We start from the raw sequence: 16,241 nt of genomic DNA, 5'->3' as shown, positions 1-16,241 counted from the left end.
TGGAATATCAAGTCAATATAGGCCTTGGCGCGGGTGGCACCGGTTCGTTCCTGGCCTCCCATATATGCCATATAGCGACAGTGACAGTCGTCGCTTCCTGCTCAGAACAACTTGACAATAATTCGAAAAGCCACTTCCTGGGAGAGGAGAAGGACGACCGACGCAGCCAGATGCAGAAAGAATCCTTGAGCGCATCCCACACCGCGCGAGCATGGGGGCAGAACAGCTGCTGGTTCTCGCCATATTGTAAGCAGATTTGACAGTGTAAACACCAAACTTTGTAAAAGGCCAGCGAGCAAAATCATTCCCTCCGTTTCTGTTAATCGGGATTTGCAAAATATCCTCCGCCACTCTAGCGGGGAAGAAAGCTCTGACCCACTCTCCTCCTGAATTAGGCAGTGGACAATAGCAGAGGCCGGAATAGGCGAAAGGGGCTGCAGCACACCCGGAGGCCAAGACGGAATCCAGTGGTCAGAGAGGATTTTGGTGTCCCGCCTGTTGCCAATGCCCCATTGAACACCTCTCTCCAGCAGGTCCCGGCCATGAATGATACCACACCAGGTAGCCGAAGCAGACCGAGGCACAGAGGCATTCCAGAAGTTTCGTTCGGATAATATCTGTCTTTCAGGACTCGGGCACACAACGAACCCGGTTCAGTGAGAAGCCTCCATCCCTGTTTACCCAGCAGTGCTTGATTGAACAACACTATATCACGAAACCCCATACCCCCGAGATACTTCAGGGTCGACAACGACGACCACGATCGCCAATGCATTTCTTCTTCCCATCCTCTCTTCCCCACCATCGATCGGAGACAATCTGCCTAAACTTTTCACATGTGGAAACCGGAAGTCGAAAGCAGCTCGAAACAAAGGTTGGAATGGCTTGTGCGATTGATTTCAGTAGATTCTCATTCCCAGCCCTTGACAACGACCGATCAGACCACCCAAAAATGTTCTGCCAGGCTCTATCAGTCAAGAATTTAAAAGTGCTAGTGGGAGAGTTACCAACCTCCGTGGGCATGCCCAGATAAGAATCATGAAATGTCTCATTGAAAATACCTAGCTGGTTCTTAACTCTATTCTTGACATCCTCCGGGTAGTGCCGTCCAAAGAAGGTACAAGATTTTTCCTTGTTGATGGCCTGACCAGAACCCTCACAGTACGAGGTTAAGACCGAATCCAAAGAGTCCACACTACGTTGGTCGCTCTTAGCAAAGAAGTTGCTATCATCCGCGAATAGGGGGTGTGAGATAGGAGGGCCTTGCCAGCCGTTTTGATTCCATGTAGCTCGCCACAACACTCCTTCTGGAATAGCAGATTAGACAAACCTTCAGTGCACAAGAGAAACAAGTAGGGACTAATTGGGCCCCCTTGGCGGATGCCTCGAGAGGGAACCACCGGATCAGTAAGTTCACCGTTGACTTTGACAGCATAATGGACGTTGGTGACACATCTCATAACAGTATCAATCCACGCAAGAGCAAAACCCAGCTTGGCCAAACAAGCATGTAGGTAGCTCCACTCCACCCGATCATAAGCTTTCATCATGTCGATCTTGAGCGCAAAGAAAGGCTGCTTCACCCGCTGCCTTCTAACCGTATGGAAGCATTCATAAGCAATCAAGGTGTTGTCAGTGATCAATCTGCCCGGCACAAAAGCACTCTAACACTCTGAAACCACAACCGGCAGTAGCACCTTCAACCGATTTGCCAGAACCTTGGAAGCAATATTAATAAAGCACATTGCAAAGAATGATCGGACGGAAGTTCTTCAAGTGCTTGGGTCGCGTGGTCTTGGGGATTAAAACAATAACTGAGTCACAAAAGCCCTCAGGAATTGGCCGCCCTTCGAGAAAACCCCGCACAGCCTGACATATATCCTCCCCAAGAATATTCCAATGTGTTTGATAGAAGAGTGCCGGAAAACCGTCAGGGTCAGTGCCTTCGTGGGACCCATCTGAAACAAAGCAGTTTTGATCTCCTCATTAATTAGAGTACGGCTTGCAGAGATCCTCATTCATCTCCGGAGTTATCTTTGGAGCAATAGCATCTATGACCATGTCCGCAGATTGGCAAGGCTCAGAAGTAAACAATTTATCATAGAAGCTTTGAACCAAGCCCTTGATCTCCCCCTAAGAATTGCAGCAAGAACCATCTACACGGATCAGCGAATGAATATTGTCCGTTCACATTCGGGCAGTCTCCCTAGCATGAAAGAAATCCGTATTGTGATCGCCAGCTTGAAGCCAATCAATACGGGACAGTTGACATGCCATAATTTCCTCGCATTCAAATAGCTCGCAGAGTTGTCCCTTGATTCGACCGTTCCTCAGCCAGTAGAGCAGGGGAGGGGGCGAAGACCTAATGGTAGCTAGGCGTCGTTCTAGCTTCCTGATTCTCCTCCTGATGCATCCAAAGGCCTCCTTGCTCCAGGATCGCAAAGATCTAGCGACATGTTTCAGATTAGACCAGGTTGATTCCAAGGACGGGCAGCCCGCCCGCACGTCCGTCCAAGCTTGTTTGACGGTTCCCTTGTAGTCGTCGGCCCGCAACCACATAGCCTCAAATTTAAAACCTTGCTGAACAGTAGAGACCCGATTCTGAAGAGAGTTGTTGTCCAACGGAATCAGCACTGGGTAATGATCGGAAGAAGTTGCAATAAGATTCTCCACCCGACGTCATCAAACAAACTCGTGAAAGCACCATTTGCAACAGCACGGTCCAACCGACACTTGACATGACAATCCGGGTCTTGTTTGTTGCACCATGTAAACCTCGGCCCAGAGTATCCCAAGTCCATTAGACCACAGTCCAACAGACACTCTCTAAAAGCTTGAATCTGAGACTTTGACCGATCCCTCGGACCACAATGTTCGTCCTGAGCAAGAACCTCGTTCAAATCACCACAGCATAGCCACGGCCCTTCCCACAGAGGCTGCAGGCGTCGCAGAAGGTCCCAAAATTGAGGTCTATCCTCTCTTCGGGGCTCCCCATAAACAAAAGAAGCACGCCACACCGCACCTTCATTTAGCTTAACATGAGTGTCAATGCAACGCTTATTATCCGCCTTAACTGTCACTTCAGCAGCTTATGTCCAGAACAAAGCCAGGCCACCACTGAGCCCCTCACTACTCACTGTGTAGCAGCCAGAAAAACCCAGGGACCACATAAAGTTCCTCACACGAGACTCCCTCATCTTCGTTTCAGAAAGAAAGAGGAGGGAGGGTCGGTAAAGCTTCACTAGCCAGCGAAGCTCGCCAACTATCGAGTCCGACCCCAAACCTCGACAGTTCCAGCAGATGATACTCATTGCGTCTGGCGGGGCTGCGCCGCAGCCTCCGCCGGATCCGGGATGGCAAGCTGCTGTCAACACCCACACCCGCCAAGGCCTGGGTGTCCAACAGGAGAAGGATCTGCAAGGCTGACCTCTCGGCGGCTGAGGCGGCGGCGCCCAGCATCCGGACGCCGGCAAGAGAGCTGGTCATTAAGCCACCGGACGTATCATGCAGCCTGGCAACCCATCACCGCGTTCATTTCCTCCCCACCGCCTCTGAGGACAAGGTCGTCTTGGGCGACCGCGCGAACCGCATGTTCCGCTTCGACGCAGGTGAGGGCCGCCGCTGGATCGAGAGCCTGCCAAGCCTCCACGAGCACAAACACTCACCGCTATCCATCATCGTCCCTCCGTCGGACTTGCACCTCCATGACGGCCAAGACAGCGGCGACATGTACATCATCGATAGGATCCTCCATCCGGACAAGTAGGAGGCGAAGCCACAGTTCGAGGCCTTGGTGTGGAGGGCGGAGCACCCGTGCTCCTTTTGTAGCAGTACCTGGCACTGCGACATCCTTCCGCTACCACCGTGGATCATCCACCAGAAGCACGCCTATGTCTGTGGTCATGCTCTTGTAGGCGAAGACACCATCTGCCTCTCCATTGACGGCGCCCTCGACGCCGGCACCTACTGCTTCCACATTGCGACTCGCGGGTGGAGTAAGGTTGGCGACTGGGTTATGTCGTTCCAGGGCAAGGCGGAGTGTGTTCCGGAGCTCGGGCTCTGGTTTGGCGAATCAAGAGGCCTCCCCTGCGCCGCCGATATCTCTGGCATCGTCAGAGGAGAGGAGCCGCCGCGGGAGAAGTTGCGGATCTGGGTGGATGATGACCTACCAGAGGAGTAGCAACCGAGCAAACTGTGCAGGTCCAAGGTCATCAGCCTCGGTTTGGGCAGGTTCATCGTTGTAGACTTCTTGGATGCCATGATATTCGACAAGGATTGCAACGAGATGGTTACGGGCAAGCAATTTGCCCTCTTCACTCTTATGGAGGTAGTGTACGATAACGGCCGCAGCAAAGGTGCTGGCAAAGACAATGGCAACTACAATAGTGGTACCAAATGCTCCGGCAACGAGAATTGCAACAATGGCGGCAAAGTCAAAGGGATGATGCGTGGCCTGCGTATGGTTAAGCACAAATCCAAACGTTACATGTTTAACATGCAACAGAGTATCGATGTGGTGCTGTAAATGCGTGATTCAATAAGTTATTTTGACTTGCTGAGCTCCAGTTATGTTTGACTATATGTATGCATCCATGCCGGGATTTAATTTGCTATCGGTGTACTCTTGTTGCTCTTTTTTGTTGCTCCTTGTTTTGTACGGTAGGCAGCACAGACATTAGTGCCAAGTCAACTTAGTACCTTTGAATAATCTTGTGATATCTATGATGCATAGTAGCCGAAAACAAGGGTTGGCGCCACGATCCCATGTCCTAAGTTAATGGATGCCAATCGAGGGCCTGGTCAGGGTCGAGTGCGGGTTGATAGGATACGATGGCCGAAATGTGTTCTATGACAGATCTTGGTTTTCTTCATCATTTTTTAGACATTGCAGCGATTCATGATTCATGTGGTCTGTTTCTTTCCCAATGTTAATACATCCTAGATCTTGTGAACCGTGATGGTATGCTAGACTGTCATCCTTCCCATACTCCCGTCGACACTAGTTTCAAACTTTCTGCCATTGGTGTTCCTTTCTTTGATCCTACTCTTTATTGTAGTCTTGCGGGTGCTTTCCGATATCTTACCATCACTCGTCCTGAAATCTCATTTGTTGTCCAACAAGCTTGTCTGCGGCTATTGTTGGCATCGTAACTTTCGCCTTTATTGTCGTACGCTACCTCCATACCAGTGAAGAGGGCAAATTGCTTGCCCGTAACCATCTCGTTGCAGTCCTTGTCGAATACCATGGCATCCAAAAAGTCCATGATGATGAACCTGCCGCAACTGAGGCTGATGACCCTGGGCTTCAACAAATCGCTTTGTCGCCACACCTCTGGCAGGTCCTCATGCGCCCAAATCCGCATCTTCTCTGGCGGCGGCTCCTCCCCTCTGACAACGCCGGAGATGTCAACAATGCATGGGAGGTTGTGTGAGACGCCGAACCAGAGTCCAAGCTCCGGGACGTAATTCGCCTTTCCATCGAATGGCATGAGCCAGTCACCAGCTTTGCTCTACTCACAAGTCGCGATGTGGAAGCAGTAGGTGCCGATGTCCTCGGCGCCAACGATGGAGAAGCAGATGGTGTCGCCGCCAATAAGGGTGTGGCCATAGACCATGGCGTGCCTGTTGTGGTTGATCCACGGTGACAGCAGGAGGATGTCGCGGTGCCAGAATCTGTGAGATGTGACGGACGGGCTGAGGCCCCTCCACACCAGGGCCTCAAACTGCGGCCGCCCCTCCATCTTGTCCGGATGGAGGAAGCTATCAATGATGTAGAGGTCGTCGGTGTCTTCTCCATCATGCAGTTGTAAGTCCGTCAGAGGGACAGAGATGGCCAGCGGGGAGTGCTTGTACCCGTGGAGGCTAGGCAGCCGATGGCGTCGAAGCGTAGCATGCGGTTCGCGCGGTCGGCCAAGATGACCAGTTATCTGTTCGAGGGAGCGTCGGCGTGCATTGATGGATCAATGAGCCCAACCCAGCAGCGATGGGGAAGATGTCTTCCTTTGCTCATGCCCGTTTACTCCCAAGTCTACTGATATGGTCCTTTGTACCGACCTCAAAAAACTAATCTTGATCTATTTAAAAAACAAAAGAAATTCTTTATCTGATCCTTTAAAAATTCTTTATCTGATCCTTTAAAAAATATTGATATTTTTTTGAACATTCCAGAAGTTTCGTTCGGATAATATCTGTCTTTCAGGACTCGGGCACACAACGAACCCGGTTCAGTGAGAAGCCTCCATCCCTGTTTACCCAGCAGTGCTTGATTGAACAACACCATATCACGAAACCCCATACCCCCGAGATACTTCAGGGTCGACAACGACGACCACGATCGCCAATGCATTTCTTCTTCCCATCCTCTCTTCCCCACCATCGATCGGAGACAATCTGCCTAAACTTTTCACATGTGGAAACCGGAAGTCGAAAGCAGCTCGAAACAAAGGTTGGAATGGCTTGTGTGATTGATTTCAGTAGATTCTCATTCCCAGCCCTTGACAACGACCGATCAGACCACCCAAAAATGTTCTGCCAGGCTCTATCAGTCAAGAATTTAAAAGTGCTAGTGGGAGAGTTACCAACCTCCGTGGGCATGCCCAGATAAGAATCATGAAATGTCTCATTGAAAATACCTAGCTGGTTCTTAACTCTATTCTTGGCATCCTCCGGGTAGTGCCGTCCAAAGAAGGTACAAGATTTTTCCTTGTTGATGGCCTGACCAGAACCCTCACAGTACGAGGTTAAGACCGAATCCAAAGAGTCCACACTACGTTGGTCGCTCTTAGCAAAGAAGTTGCTATCATCCGCGAATAGGAGGTGTGAGATAGGAGGGCCTTGCCAGCCGTTTTGATTCCATGTAGCTCGCCACAACACTCCTTCTGGAATAGCAGATTAGACAAACCTTCAGTGCACAAGAGAAACAAGTAGGGACTAATTGGGCCCCCTTGGCGGATGCCTCGAGAGGGAACCACCGGATCAGTAAGTTCACCGTTGACTTTGACAGCATAATGGACGTTGGTGACACATCTCATAACAGTATCAATCCACGCAAGAGCAAAACCCAGCTTGGCCAAACAAGCATGTAGGTAGCTCCACTCCACCCGATCATAAGCTTTCATCATGTCGATCTTGAGCGCAAAGAAAGGCTGCTTCACCCGCTGCCTTCTAACCGTATGGAAGCATTCATAAGCAATCAAGGTGTTGTCAGTGATCAATCTGCCCGGCACAAAAGCACTCTAACACTCTGAAACCACAACCGGCAGTAGCACCTTCAACCGATTTGCCAGAACCTTGGAAGCAATATTAATAAAGCACATTGCAAAGAATGATCGGACGGAAGTTCTTCAAGTGCTTGGGTCGCGTGGTCTTGGGGATTAAAACAATAACTGAGTCACAAAAGCCCTCAGGAATTGGCCGCCCTTCGAGAAAACCCCGCACAGCCTGACATATATCCTCCCCAAGAATATTCCAATGTGTTTGATAGAAGAGTGCCGGAAAACCGTCAGGGTCAGTGCCTTCGTGGGACCCATCTGAAACAAAGCAGTTTTGATCTCCTCATTAATTAGAGTACGGCTTGCAGAGATCCTCATTCATCTCCGGAGTTATCTTTGGAGCAATAGCATCTATGACCATGTCCGCAGATTGGCAAGGCTCAGAAGTAAACAATTTATCATAGAAGCTTTGAACCAAGCCCTTGATCTCCCCCTAAGAATTGCAGCAAGAACCATCTACACGGATCAGCGAATGAATATTGTCCGTTCACATTCGGGCAGTCTCCCTAGCATGAAAGAAATCCGTATTGTGATCGCCAGCTTGAAGCCAATCAATACGGGACAGTTGACATGCCATAATTTCCTCGCATTCAAATAGCTCGCAGAGTTGTCCCTTGATTCGACCGTTCCTCAGCCAGTAGAGCAGGGGAGGGGGCGAAGACCTAATGGTAGCTAGGCGTCGTTCTAGCTTCCTGATTCTCCTCCTGATGCATCCAAAGGCCTCCTTGCTCCAGGATCGCAAAGATCTAGCGACATGTTTCAGATTAGACCAGGTTGATTCCAAGGACGGGCAGCCCGCCCGCACGTCCGTCCAAGCTTGTTTGACGGTTCCCTTGTAGTCGTCGGCCCGCAACCACATAGCCTCAAATTTAAAACCTTGCTGAACAGTAGAGACCCGATTCTGAAGAGAGTTGTTGTCCAACGGAATCAGCACTGGGTAATGATCGGAAGAAGTTGCAATAAGATTCTCCACCCGACGTCATCAAACAAACTCGTGAAAGCACCATTTGCAACAGCACGGTCCAACCGACACTTGACATGACAATCCGGGTCTTGTTTGTTGCACCATGTAAACCTCGGCCCAGAGTATCCCAAGTCCATTAGACCACAGTCCAACAGACACTCTCTAAAAGCTTGAATCTGAGACTTTGACCGATCCCTCGGACCACAATGTTCGTCCTGAGCAAGAACCTCGTTCAAATCACCACAGCATAGCCACGGCCCTTCCCACAGAGGCTGCAGGCGTCGCAGAAGGTCCCAAAATTGAGGTCTATCCTCTCTTCGGGGCTCCCCATAAACAAAAGAAGCACGCCACACCGCACCTTCATTTAGCTTAACATGAGTGTCAATGCAACGCTTATTATCCGCCTTAACTGTCACTTCAGCAGCTTATGTCCAGAACAAAGCCAGGCCACCACTGAGCCCCTCACTACTCACTGTGTAGCAGCCAGAAAAACCCAGGGACCACATAAAGTTCCTCACACGAGACTCCCTCATCTTCGTTTCAGAAAGAAAGAGGAGGGAGGGTCGGTAAAGCTTCACTAGCCAGCGAAGCTCGCCAACTATCGAGTCCGACCCCAAACCTCGACAGTTCCAGCAGATGATACTCATTGCGTCTGGCGGGGCTGCGCCGCAGCCTCCGCCGGATCCGGGATGGCAAGCTGCTGTCAACACCCACACCCGCCAAGGCCTGGGTGTCCAACAGGAGAAGGATCTGCAAGGCTGACCTCTCGGCGGCTGAGGCGGCGGCGCCCAGCATCCGGACGCCGGCAAGAGAGCTGGTCATTAAGCCACCGGACGTATCATGCAGCCTGGCAACCCATCACCGCGTTCATTTCCTCCCCACCGCCTCTGAGGACAAGGTCGTCTTGGGCGACCGCGCGAACCGCATGTTCCGCTTCGACGCAGGTGAGGGCCGCCGCTGGATCGAGAGCCTGCCAAGCCTCCACGAGCACAAACACTCACCGCTATCCATCATCGTCCCTCCGTCGGACTTGCACCTCCATGACGGCCAAGACAGCGGCGACATGTACATCATCGATAGGATCCTCCATCCGGACAAGTAGGAGGCGAAGCCACAGTTCGAGGCCTTGGTGTGGAGGGCGGAGCACCCGTGCTCCTTTTGTAGCAGTACCTGGCACTGCGACATCCTTCCGCTACCACCGTGGATCATCCACCAGAAGCACGCCTATGTCTGTGGTCATGCTCTTGTAGGCGAAGACACCATCTGCCTCTCCATTGACGGCGCCCTCGACGCCGGCACCTACTGCTTCCACATTGCGACTCGCGGGTGGAGTAAGGTTGGCGACTGGGTTATGTCGTTCCAGGGCAAGGCGGAGTGTGTTCCGGAGCTCGGGCTCTGGTTTGGCGAATCAAGAGGCCTCCCCTGCGCCGCCGATATCTCTGGCATCGTCAGAGGAGAGGAGCCGCCGCGGGAGAAGTTGCGGATCTGGGTGGATGATGACCTACCAGAGGAGTAGCAACCAAGCAAACTGTGCAGGTCCAAGGTCATCGGCCTCGGTTTGGGCAGGTTCATCGTTGTAGACTTCTTGGATGCCATGATATTCGACAAGGATTGCAACGAGATGGTTACGGGCAAGCAATTTGCCCTCTTCACTCTTATGGAGGTAGTGTACGATAACGGCCGCAGCAAAGGTGCTGGCAAAGACAATGGCAACTACAATAGTGGTACCAAATGCTCCGGCAACGAGAATTGCAACAATGGCGGCAAAGTCAAAGGGATGATGCGTGGCCTGCGTATGGTTAAGCACAAATCCAAACGTTACATGTTTAACATGCAACAGAGTATCGATGTGGTGCTGTAAATGCGTGATTCAATAAGTTATTTTGACTTGCTGAGCTCCAGTTATGTTTGACTATATGTATGCATCCATGCCGGGATTTAATTTGCTATCGGTGTACTCTTGTTGCTCTTTTTTGTTGCTCCTTGTTTTGTACGGTAGGCAGCACAGACATTAGTGCCAAGTCAACTTAGTACCTTTGAATAATCTTGTGATATCTATGATGCATAGTAGCCGAAAACAAGGGTTGGCGCCACGATCCCATGTCCTAAGTTAATGGATGCCAATCGAGGGCCTGGTCAGGGTCGAGTGCGGGTTGATAGGATACGATGGCCGAAATGTGTTCTATGACAGATCTTGGTTTTCTTCATCATTTTTTAGACATTGCAGCGATTCGTGATTCATGTGGTCTGTTTCTTTCCCAATGTTAATACATCCTAGATCTTGTGAACCGTGATGGTATGCTAGACTGTCATCCTTCCCATACTCCCGTCGACACTAGTTTCAAACTTTCTGCCATTGGTGTTCCTTTCTTTGATCCTACTCTTTATTGTAGTCTTGCGGGTGCTTTCCGATATCTTACCATCACTCGTCCTGAAATCTCATTTGTTGTCCAACAAGCTTGTCTGCGGCTATTGTTGGCATCGTAACTTTCGCCTTTATTGTCGTACGCTACCTCCATACCAGTGAAGAGGGCAAATTGCTTGCCCGTAACCATCTCGTTGCAGTCCTTGTCGAATACCATGGCATCCAAAAAGTCCATGATGATGAACCTGCCGCAACTGAGGCTGATGACCCTGGGCTTCAACAAATCGCTTTGTCGCCACACCTCTGGCAGGTCCTCATGCGCCCAAATCCGCATCTTCTCTGGCGGCGGCTCCTCCCCTCTGACAACGCCGGAGATGTCAACAATGCATGGGAGGTTGTGTGAGACGCCGAACCAGAGTCCAAGCTCCGGGACGTAATTCGCCTTTCCATCGAATGGCATGAGCCAGTCACCAGCTTTGCTCTACTCACAAGTCGCGATGTGGAAGCAGTAGGTGCCGATGTCCTCGGCGCCAACGATGGAGAAGCAGATGGTGTCGCCGCCAATGAGGGTGTGGCCATAGACCATGGCGTGCCTGTTGTGGTTGATCCACGGTGACAGCAGGAGGATGTCGCGGTGCCAGAATCTGTGAGATGTGACGGACGGGCTGAGGCCCCTCCACACCAGGGCCTCAAACTGCGGCCGCCCCTCCATCTTGTCCGGATGGAGGAAGCTATCAATGATGTAGAGGTCGTCGGTGTCTTCTCCATCATGCAGTTGTAAGTCCGTCAGAGGGACAGAGATGGCCAGCGGGGAGTGCTTGTACCCGTGGAGGCTAGGCAGCCGATGGCGTCGAAGCGTAGCATGCGGTTCGCGCGGTCGGCCAAGATGACCAGTTATCTGTTCGAGGGAGCGTCGGCGTGCATTGATGGATCAATGAGCCCAACCCAGCAGCGATGGGGAAGATGTCTTCCTTTGCTCATGCCCGTTTACTCCCAAGTCTACTGATATGGTCCTTTGTACCGACCTCAAAAAACTAATCTTGATCTATTTAAAAAAACAAAAGAAATTCTTTATCTGATCCTTTAAAAATTCTTTATCTGATCCTTTAAAAAATATTGATATTTTTTTGAACATTGTACAGACCCATACGCCCGTGCATAAGCACATAAACTCATGCCTATCCCTACGAGCACCTCCGAGGGGTTGGGCAGACACATCATCTTGAGATTGACGAAGGGCCTGTTCGGCTCTCCACCAGCTCCGCAGAATTACAGAATTTGAGGAGTGCCTACTTTCCAACTCCACCGTTTTAGCCTGCAGCTCCACCAGCTCCGCGGAGCTGAGTCCGGAGCGGAGGGAATCCGAACACCCCCGAAGTCGTCACAGACATCTTCGTAGCCGACGGAAATATCTTCTCCCACTGAATGCACATCGCTGGAGGGCCTGAAATAATCCTAGAAAAATGCGAGCATCAGTGTCAAGTTTATGACTTGAACACTGGTGGGCTGGAGATACCATTGTACTACTAATCATCCAATAGTAGCTACAAAAATCTAATCATCCAATCACAGATTGGTTCAAAAAAAAATTGATCTTAATTTTCTGGGAAAAAAAAGGAACTTTCACTTCCAAAAGATGATTGCATTACTGCCATGCTTTGCCTCCCTCCTTAAAGAAACTAGATGATACCCCACTCGTTATTGCGGGAATATTTCGCAACATATTTCAATGTGATTCGTTGTATGAAACATGAATATTTGAAGTAATACTAATATAAAAAGCTAAAACTAAAAATACGTATAATTTATTATGTTCTATTACTATATAGTTGTGAAATGTCTATTAAATATAAATAGCATAATAGAATGAAAATTGTTATGTATGTTTGCATATTGAGATGAGTCTTTTTTTCATGCATGTTGAGATGAGTCTTTTTTCATGCATGTTTAATGATGAAGTGACATGCTTGCATGTTGAGAGACATATGACAGTGAGGGTGAGCCTTTTCTCATGCATGTTGGGGATGATGTGGCATGCTTGCATGTTAAGAGAAATAATTTAGTTGGGGGCTAGCTATTTAGATATTGAAGATATAAGAGCATTTAGATCACTACTTTAGTGATCTAAACACTCTTATATTCTTTACAGAGGCAGTACTTGTGTTATTTGATTATTCTCATTTCCGTTATTTCAATATATCAGATTCAATGTGTGAATCATGATGGATTGTGTTGGATGTGGTTGAGTCACATAGCACTAGAACAAAACCAATTGGACCAACGAAGGAGTCACATACCAAGGAGTAATGCCCCAAAACAGTTTCAAAAACAAAGCTTCGAGCAAGGAGATCGAAAATCGCACGAAAATGAGCAATGGGCTAATCGAATAATTGATGGAATAACTTGTGTTATTGGATTATTCTCATTTCTGTTATTTCAATATCACGGATTCAATGCTTGAATCATAATGGCTTGTGTTGGATGTGGTTGATGCTGATAATCTCCTACAAAGTCGCCCTTTGTTTTTTGTGTGTCCAAAAAATAACCTTATTTTTCTGTAGAACAGCAAAAGCACCTACAGACTAAGCTGCATGTTGGGACCAGATGGGATTGGAGCACCCCCAAAGCAAGCAAACTAGCTAGCAATTACTCTCGTTTTCACTCTGTTTCATTGAATGTGCGTACAACTAAACTAAACCAAAATCTCAACACACATATAAACCAGTAGCCCCATTCTGTAGATCTCAACCATGTTAAAACTTCCAAAACTGTCCAGTGTCATCCGGTTAGCTGGTTAAAACCATCATCATGTTTTGGGCAACCATGTGACAAAAGAAAACAGGCATGTCTACTTCAAGATCCACATCAGATGGTTCCAAGTATGCTTTTGTCTGCCCTGTAGTTAATTCAGGTGTTCTCACTTTTGCTGTCTAGTAAGAACCAGCTGGACTGACGGCGGCCACGATGAAAGCAGCAAGTGTATTGACCTTGAGAGTTACCATGTATGTTATCAGGATATAATTAATGACATGGCTAGTTTCATATTGTTTGTATAAATTTGTATCATGATTGAACGCAGGAAAAAGATGTGTAATACACAAATAATTCATCACTTATCAAATTTAGCTGTAATACCTTTTGGTAGGTTACGAAGCTCTGCTACTCCTTAAACAGATAAAACTACCACGTACAATGCACCATCAACTAGTGCCTTTCTGATTTGGTGCATGTCTAAGAACTTGTGGAGCATCATTTGGGGTAAGGGGGTCAATGCCGCCCCCCCCCCCCCCCCCCCCCCCCCCCCCCCCCAAATATCTTATCTGCAGTGCATCCCTTAGTTTTTTTAGTAAATCGGTTTTCGTTAGTTACTAGTCATTTGCTCAAATCAGCAGAACTCCAAGCGCCAAGACGAACTCTGTGGTCAGCCACCTCTACACTGCAGAGAAGCGCTGACCGGGTCTGCTGCTTGGCAGCTGGGGGAACTCGTCTGGTGGCGGTTTCGTGCACTCGTTGTCGTCGAAGTAGATCTTCCTCAGCAGCGCCTACCCATCAGAGAAGCTGAACTCGTGGTCCTTTCTCAGTAGGACCTCCGTCTGCACTTTGCCATCCTGCGGCAATATCTCGTTCAATTTGGGGAGCCCCCACAATAGGCTCATGTCATCTGCAAATTCCACATGTGTTAGTCTTGAAAGAATTTGGGAATACTCTAAATGATAAATGTGTTATGGTAAGTATGTAGGTTTGCAAATTCAGTGCACATATTGAAACAGGAGACTAGATAGTATTTTCTTTTGACCATGTTGGGCACTAGGACAGGCTAGCTCCTTCCGAGCTCCTTAATTCGGGGAAAAATGATTTAATTTGATTAGAAGAAGAAAAAGCTCTCTGCTAGCGAATATGCCTTGGTCGTCTCTTTCCTCGATCCTTCGATGCATCTGTCCATCCGTGAGTACAAAAAAACAAGCGGAGGCCCAAGCCCACACACAATAGACCCAGCCAGGTTTCAGGCAAACAACCCGAGCTCTACCTAGAATCCGCCCAGATTGGGCTGAAATTTTGAGGGGATTTTTATCTGGCTATCGCTTCCTTTCGGTAGAAGGACACCCCCAACCGACTTACAAGGGAGCCTGCACGAGACTACTAGGGCCGCCCAGGGTAGGGGGCGCGCCCCTTGAGCACGTGGGTCCTTCGAGCATCATCTCGCATTGATTTTTTTTTCTAAAATATCACATATATTCCAAAATAAATCTTCGTAAATTTTATCGCATTATGACTTCGTTTGACATGGATTTTCTGCGAAACCAAAAACATGCAACAAATAGGAACTGACACTGGGCATTGGATCAATATGTTAGTCCAAGGAAATCATATAAATTGTTGCAAAAAGTATGTGCAACGTGTAGAATATTGGCATGAAACAATCAAAAATTATAGATACGACGGAGACGTATCAACCTCCTACTCGCGACATGTGCGCCCGAAACCGACCGCCCGGATCCCCTCACTCCCATGTGCGCCCTACTGGGCCGGGACTCCCCCTGTTATTTCCTTTTGTCCCCCCCCCCCCCCATCCTTTTTCAATAATTCGGGATATCAAAACGTTCTGAATTTCAAAAAGTTGTGAATTATTAATTTTTTCATGAATTTAAAAAGTGCCCAGGAATTCGGAAATGTTCACGAATTTGTGTAAAATGTTCATGGATTTAAAATTTGGTAATGAATGTAAAAAATGTTTCATGATTTTAAAAATTGTTCATGATTATAAAAAATGTTCGCGAACTCGAAAAATGTGCAAGATTTAAGAGAATGTTCACGAATTTGTATAAAATGTCCACAAATTTAGAAAATATTAAAAAATTGAAAATTATTAATGAATTTAAAAATGTTCACAATTTCAAAAAAATGTTAGTGAACTCGGTAAATGCTCATGATTTGAGAGAATGTTCAGGAGTTTGTTAAAAATGTCAGTAATTTTAAAAATGTTCACAATTCAAAAAATTGTTCATGGATTTAAAAAAAAATCATGATTTCAAAAAGATCTTCAAGATTATTAAAAAGGTTCATGACTTAATAGAACGTTCACGAATTTGTAAAACAATGTAAGCAGTAGACACAACTGGATCAACATTATAACTGATTGTTTCATCTTTAACTATGATAGGTTCCTCGCGATTTTCTTCAATAGGTCGATGAAACTTAACCATTTCTTGTTAGGAAGATCAACAAGATTGATTTTTTGGCAAAAAAAAAATAAACAAATGATTTTCTGGCACGACCCACATCTTCCTCTTCGTTGCTGATGCCGGCTCCTGCCGCATGGTCACCTTAATATCTATTTGGATCTTGACATCTAATCGTTACGTCATTACTAATTTTGATTTTCTTTCACAATGTTTTTCACGTGCTTCTTTTTTTGGGTGAAAGAGAGATTTTATTTCATCAATCAGGACATAAGTCGTTCTTACAAATATAAGGGACGTCTCCTGGTCCTGAACCCAACCACACCACAACGCGACCTTCTGTCCGGCCAAAGGAGGCCTGATAATGGCTTACACCAGTATGTTCCCTACAAACATGAGATAGCTTGAACATTCTCCATTCCCTCAAAAGCTTTCGGATTTGATCAACCAACATGGAATAG

The 16,241-nt window shown here is 47.9% G+C and overlaps 2 pseudogenes; both read left to right on the top strand.

Annotated features, from left to right (window-relative positions):
• Window positions 1-211: 211 nt before the first annotated feature.
• Window positions 212-4,525, top strand: LOC123186823 (uncharacterized; annotated as a pseudogene).
• Window positions 4,526-5,750: 1,225 nt separating this feature from the next.
• On the top strand, window positions 5,751-10,096 carry LOC123186822 (uncharacterized; annotated as a pseudogene).
• Window positions 10,097-16,241: the final 6,145 nt, after the last annotated feature.

Source organism: Triticum aestivum, chromosome 2A, assembly GCF_018294505.1.
Source record: "Triticum aestivum cultivar Chinese Spring chromosome 2A, IWGSC CS RefSeq v2.1, whole genome shotgun sequence".
Taxonomy (NCBI): domain Eukaryota; kingdom Viridiplantae; phylum Streptophyta; class Magnoliopsida; order Poales; family Poaceae; genus Triticum; species Triticum aestivum.
The sequence above is the reverse complement of the archived record's forward strand: the minus strand, read 5'-3'. Positions and strand labels throughout refer to the sequence as shown.